Source organism: Pteropus alecto, unplaced genomic scaffold, assembly GCF_000325575.1.
Source record: "Pteropus alecto unplaced genomic scaffold, ASM32557v1 scaffold121, whole genome shotgun sequence".
Lineage (NCBI taxonomy): Eukaryota > Metazoa > Chordata > Mammalia > Chiroptera > Pteropodidae > Pteropus > Pteropus alecto.
The window spans coordinates 4,994,073-5,000,722 of NW_006434369.1; the positions used below are offsets into that span (position 1 = coordinate 4,994,073).

At 41.5% G+C, this 6,650-nt stretch overlaps 1 protein-coding gene across 4 annotated transcripts in view; it reads right to left on the bottom strand.

The window, feature by feature from the left end:
• CAP2 (cyclase associated actin cytoskeleton regulatory protein 2) overlaps positions 1 to 3,239 on the bottom strand; it is a 119,638-nt gene extending 116,399 nt beyond the window's left edge. For 2 of the 4 annotated variants that reach the window (XM_006909243.1, XM_006909244.1), the window contains exon 1: positions 2,885 to 2,912. The gene's annotated coding sequence lies outside the window, so the exon portion shown is untranslated. Of the gene's footprint in view, positions 1 to 2,884 lie in introns of all 4 variants that reach the window. The other 2 variants (XM_006909242.1, XM_015587277.1) reach the window with 2 other exon arrangements.
• Between the last annotated feature and the right edge of the window lie 3,411 nt (positions 3,240 to 6,650).

Below are 6,650 nucleotides of genomic sequence, written 5' to 3' on the forward strand. Positions count from 1 at the left end.
TATTTATTTCTCTGTTCCAGACGTTGTCATGTGAACAGAATCATACAATATGTGTTTTTTTGTGACTAGCTTCTTTTACTTCTAATAATGTTTTCATACACATTCTAACATGTATGAGTACTTCATTCCTTTTTACGATCAAATAAATCCCATTGTATAGATATACCACATTTATTTATCAGTTCATCAGTTGATGAACATCTGGGTTGTTTCCATCTTTTAGCTATTATAGATGGTATTGGTATAAACATTTATATATAGGTTTTGGTGTGGACATATGCTTTTATTTCTCTTGGATATATACACTTAGAATGAAATTGCTTTATTATATGGTAATTCCATTTTTAACTTTTAACTGATAAACTGTTTTCTAAAGCAGTTGCACTCTTTGATATTCCTACCAGCAGTGTATAAGGCTCCAGTTCCTCCACCTCCTCACCAACACTTATGTGCCCTTTTGGATCTAGCCAACCTAGGGGATGTGAAGTGGTTTCTCACTGTGGTTTTGATTTGCTTTTCTCTGGTGAATAACGTATTGAGCATCCTTTCACGTGCTTATTGGCCATTTCTTTGGAGAAATGTCCAGATCCTTTGACTATTTTTATATTGGGTTATCTTTTTTTTTTTAATTGAGTTCTAAGAGCTCTTTATATATCTTGGACATAAGTCTCTTAGATATATGATTTTTAAATACTTTCTTCCATTTCGTGGGTTATTTTTTCACAATTATCTGGTTTTTAAGCCCTAGTTTTAAAGCTGTGTGATGGGGTCACAGGTGGTCATTTGAATATAATGTTTAGAGTTTAGATAAACTTAGAATGTTATTTTTATGTATAAAATATTACATACTTAATGAATGTTTTAAAACCCTCATGCATAAAGACATCTGTTAGATAATACTCAAGACAAAACAAAATACTATAATGCCCAAAATAAGTTGATGCTACTCTTCAAGGCATTTAACTTAACTCCCAGATATGACTTAGGGACTAGGAGAATCAGTCCATTAATACTTTTAAAATGTTCCTCTCCAAACTCTGTCACATGGTAGGTGCCAGCAGCAAACTACTACCAACAGGACACTCCCACTCTTTTCTTGTTTTTATGTCTCCTGTTTTCTCAACCTAAAAATGATTTTTACATTTTTAAAAGCTTGGGGGAAAAAAGAAGAAAATGTTGCTGCTGGTGAAAGTTATATGAACTTCAAATTTCCGTGTCCATAAATCAAGTGAAATAGAGTCACACCATTCCTTTATATATTGCCTATGGCTGCTTTCAAGCTACAATGGCACAGCTGAGTAGTTACTAAACAGAGCAGATGGCCAGCAAGGCCTACATATTTACCATCTAGCCCTTTTCTCAAAGAGTTTGCCAAAGCCTATACTATAGTTACAAAATTGACTCTTTACTTCAACAATGAGCATCAAAATCCTATTTTCTACTAGTCAAGACCAACTTGATAGTTACTTTCATGATTTCTCGTAGTCAATTTCTTTTTTTTCCTCTTTATCTTTAATAAATATATGACACCTTGATTCTAACTTTATGAAGAATTTTTAGATTTAGGGATTCATGAAGTAGTCTTTTCTTGCAAATTATGCAATTTCAAGAAGTCATGATACAGCCACACTCAAGCTATTGAATTATTTTAATAAACTGTCTGCTCATTACGCGCTGTGAATCAAATACCGTTTGGTGTTGTAAGAACTAACGAAACCCCCAATTTTGTCTTCAAGAGGCTTACAGTCTAATTAGACACTAGTAACTACAAAAATTTCCTCAAAGATCACTCCCCTGTTGTAATCTTACATTAAGTGGGCTTGGGTACTTTACCCCAGAATGTTAAGGCATGTTGTTTAAATTAAAAGAAATCTTTATTTGCAGTAAAGAAATAGCGCTTTGCAAAAGATTCTGGTCAACGAAGGTGCGAAAGTCCCATAGCTTCTGCTTTCTCATGACTGTATAAGTAAAGGTTCTTAATCTTTTTACTAAGTGTTCATCTCTGCTTTGGCCATTTGGACCCAATCCTAGTTCAATATCTTAAATGCTGTCACGGATATTTACTCATTATAAAGAATGCATCAGTCTAATTATTGCTAAAACTTGCAGCCTATTTGTGACGCCAGACACCACTCTGACGAGAAAGAAAGACCATCTGCATATATGATTATTAACCCTAAAAGTGATAACTCGGTTACTGCCACGAACAACCCTCTACCCAAAGCAGTCAGAGACGCAGCTGTGAGGAGCCCTTTTCGAAGCTGTCCTTCAATGCCTCAGTTGCCTTTGCATTTTTTTTTTTTTTTTACAGTGACACATTGCCTCAAGTCAGGTTCTGCAGAGAAGACAGGGCTGTTTTTTCCCCCAGCACTTTCTGACCGAGGTGGCTGTGATCAGAGCCAGTCCAGTAACAGTTCCCTATCTCCACACACACGCACCCCCATGAGGCTCAGAGCCGTGCGGGCGAGCACCACAAACTTAGAAGAGCCTGGAGCGCGAGGCCGCCACCAGCTCAGCCGCAAACCTGCTCTCAGCCCGCACCCGCCTAGTAAGCGGCCCCGGGCGCCCAGAACCAGGGCCGGCGACGGGGGCAGGGCGCGCAGTTGCGCTGACCCAGATGGGGAGGCCGCCCCCGCCCGCGCCCCCGCGCCCCCGCGCCCAGGCATCGGGCCTCGGCCCGAGTCCGCGTCCCCGCCCCAGGTCCCCGGCGTCCAGTTTCTGCAGGCGCCCGCACCGTCTTTTCTTCCTCCGGCGCCCCCGCCGCGTCCCGGCCCCTCTGCACTCCACCTATTCGATGCAACTTCCGAGCTTCAGCCACGGGCGTCCCCCTCACCTGCACCCCCAGCCCTCCTCTCCCTTGCCCGGCCCAGCCGCTCAGGATTACCTGCTTGGTGTCCTGGGGTCTTGTTTTCGGCAATGCAAATCCGTGCTCGGCCACTCGCACCCTCCTCCAGCTTGCCCTCCTCCTCTCCTCCTCCTCCCCCCTGAAAGAGAGTCGGTGTCAGTCACGCTGCTCCTGGGGAGAGTCGCCGGCGGCTTCCGGGAGCTCCAAATACAGACAGGCCGAGGGGGAGAGAGAGTGAAGGAGAGCAAAGCTACGCGTGTGGGGAGTGGAAATAAAGGGAGCAGAGAGGAGAGGGGGATGGAGGAAAGGAGGGGCAGATGAGCCGTGGGAGAAAAGAGAGGGAGATGGGGAAGGAGAGAAAGGGAGAGAGAACCAGCCAAGAGCCAGTCTATGAAAGAAATGAAGTCACCGCATCAGGCAGCATCGCAAAGCCTGGAAAGATCCAGGAAGCTGCTGGCTGAAGGGGTCACAGATAGGTTGGACCTCAAAGACTTGTGCAAAGAAATGATGGGTCCTTAGGAAGCAAGAGGCAGGCCTGTATGTCCCCCAACCCCAGTACATGGATAAAGGCTCTGGCAGGAGAGAGAACTTTAGCTAGGCATCAAGTTCAGATGCACTCATATCTTCAAACAACATTTTTAAATGTATATTTTTAAAATGACTATTTTAAAACATATGTACCCCAAACCAATTTATTTTTTAAGTTTGTAAATTTGTGGTCTTTTCCTCATTATATATTGATTGTAATTACAAAATTGGAGGCTTTTTACATTTTTGTTCAAACGGTTAGAAGAAAACATTGATTTTCAATTTTCATCAGTTTATTTCAATTTTCATAAGTGAACTTGAAGCTCTTCATTGAATGAATGCCAGGAAAATAATTACAGATAATAGAGAAAAAGGTGGGATGTATTCGATCCTTTTTAATGCAAAAATTCCAAATGAACACAAGGATGACTGTCTAAAAAGCCAATATCTCATGTTGACTTTAAAATTGCATCTAACTTGGTTCTGTGCATTTACATGATTTATCCTGACCATATAAGTCACAACTTAAATAAAGGTCATTCCTATCACACACTGCTCTTGGCTAATAGTCTGCTGAAGAGTGCCTCTTTGCTTCCCTTTGGCTGAAAAGAAGGGAAACTAAATGACAAACTTGAGAATTGAATGCACATACGCATATATCCAAAACCAGTGCTGTATCTATCATGCATATGCCTTGTATTTGATAGATATTCAACACATTTATAAATTTATACTGAAGGATGAATGAATGAATGAATGAAGTATATATGTATTTAGAACATGTATGTTCCAGGAATGCAAAAAATAATGTATCCATAAGGACCAATTTGTGTAGGTTCACGGGAAACTTCCAGGCATCTAGTCTAATATGACTTTTTTTCCCTCAGTATTAACTTCAACGAATAGAGCATTTTCTTTAGCTAAGTATATTTTGCATTGGAGTATAAAGTATTATGGAGTAGAAAGATGAGTAAGGTACAAATTGTGCCCTTACATTTATAATATAGTAGGAAGATAGAGAGTACAAACATAACCACAGTGTAAGGAAGACTGAAAAAAGTATCCTAAGAGAAGTATGAACAAAGTTCTGTGGACGTGAAGAAGAGAGGGAAGCTGTTTGTAGTACAGGGGATTAGCCTCCTGGTGGAAGTAAGAGTTGAGCTTTCAAGCAGAAAAAAAAATAATGAGTGGACCGTGGGGGAAGGACACACAAGATGAAAAAGCAGCGGGGACGAAAGTGGAGTGGTGATAAAGGATGGGACATGTAAGAAGGACAGTCAGTGAGCTTAGCTAGGATGAAAAGTTGTGGGAGTCAGATCTGGGAAGGAAAGCTAGATCCCAGCTGGTGGAGGCCTTCATCTTAGCCTGAGATATTAGGCAGGCACTGGGGGACTATAGACAGTTTGGGAGCAGAATCAGGATAACAGTGGCTAATTTGATGTTGCTATCTAGGATTAGAAAGAGATGAGTCAAGGAAATCCTCTAAATCTTTCAGTCCAACCCAAAATTGTCCTTCTCCTTAGAAAATGATCTCGTTATGTGCTGTACTAAGAGATCTGCTGATGCCATGTTAACTTCTACACCTCTTCCTCACCAAAGATAGCAATATTTTTGTTTTATTCCACCTTGGGCTCCTACTCTTGCATCTAAGCCTCCTCCTCTCCATTGTTTTGTCCCCCTGGATTACAGTACAGTTGCCACCAGCCAGGGCTGTATCAAGAGCTGATAATAGAGTAAACACATGGAGAAGGGGGGCTTATCATTAGAATGGTTTCAATGTTCTTCGGCCTTTCTTTATGTGCCATAAAACTGTTAAACTAACTATTGTATATGAAAGGGATTTGCTAGACCCTTGACAAAGAGTATGTGACTAGATCCTCAAAATTCATAGTCTGTAAAGCTTCTACAAGTATCAAATGGAGTCCAGGTTTCCATGATCCCCATGCAGAATCTGCTCCTGGGGTCCAAATGTACCTGCGTATCAGTCTGACATGCAGGAGGCTAACCAGCTCTGTGCTGACTTGGTGGAAAGTTCTCCCCACAAGGGGTATATTGGATGGAAACCAATGAATCCAAATAGACGCTCTTTCTGGAACAGTGTTTCGGCTGGTACACGAAAAGAGAATGGGTTTCTGGATTCCAAATTGTTCCCTAAATGAATGTTGGGCCCCAGGTCTCTGTGAAGCCTGCTCCACCCACATGGCTGCTTCATCCTCTGTGAAGCCAAATCAGATTATTACCCCTGTGCTTTCTCACCTTAGCCCCCTTTTCCCTATCGATATGGTCTTTCACTGGCAAATGGAAAACCCCGTGACCACAATGCTCTTTTGGGGAGATTTTCCTAGCCTGTGACGAGAAAAGGATAATGATGACGTATGTGCCTCCACAAATGTATCTTCTCAGGAGTCAGAAGTTCTAAAGGACATGTTCCCAGTGTGCCACGGAAGTTTATATTTTATTATAATGACTTCCAAGTGGAAAATTACCAACGGTAATTTTACTAGCAGTTGATTCCCACATCGTGGTGCTGAAAATGCAGCACTCTCAGCAAACAGAGTCTGATAACCATAGCTAAGATTTATCGAGCACTTGCCACATGCCAAGCTCTGTTCTAAGCATTTTATACGTTAACTCGCCAGCTTTATGAGGTGAGTGCTGTTCTTATGTGCACTTTATAAATGAAGAAATGGCAAATAGAGGTTTAGCAATTTGCCCAAGATCACAAAGCAGCGTCGGTAGTGGAATTTTGGATCCAAGCAGTCTGGCTTGACTTTGTGCACTTAATTACTACACTTTGTAGGAACAACAACAACAACAAAACCCCAAATAGGAATGAATAGAAAACTACTAGTTAATATCAGAAACACTTACTATAAGACTAGATACCTGAACAGTTGTGATGGGATAGATGTCTATGCATTACCAAGAATACTTAGAAATAAAACTGATATCCTGCTTCCATTGAGCTGATATGGATAAACCTGACTAAAGAAAGTGGTAGAACTTTATAGTCCCTCAGAGTGAGCTGTGCAGAGAAGGGGGAAGGTTTATGGGATATAGAAAAATCAAGTTATGTTAGTTATGTGTGCCCCATCTCTGCAATACAAACTCCCTTGGCAGGGGTAATACCTAGCCATGATTGCTTTGGGTGAAATGATTCTTTATGCTCTTTCTTCTCTAACAGGGAACCAGGGTAGCTCAGCTCTTGCATCCTGACTTTCCTTCTCGCCATAGCAACATTGGAACCTTGTGCCTGGGACGTCAAAGACCTTGAAAA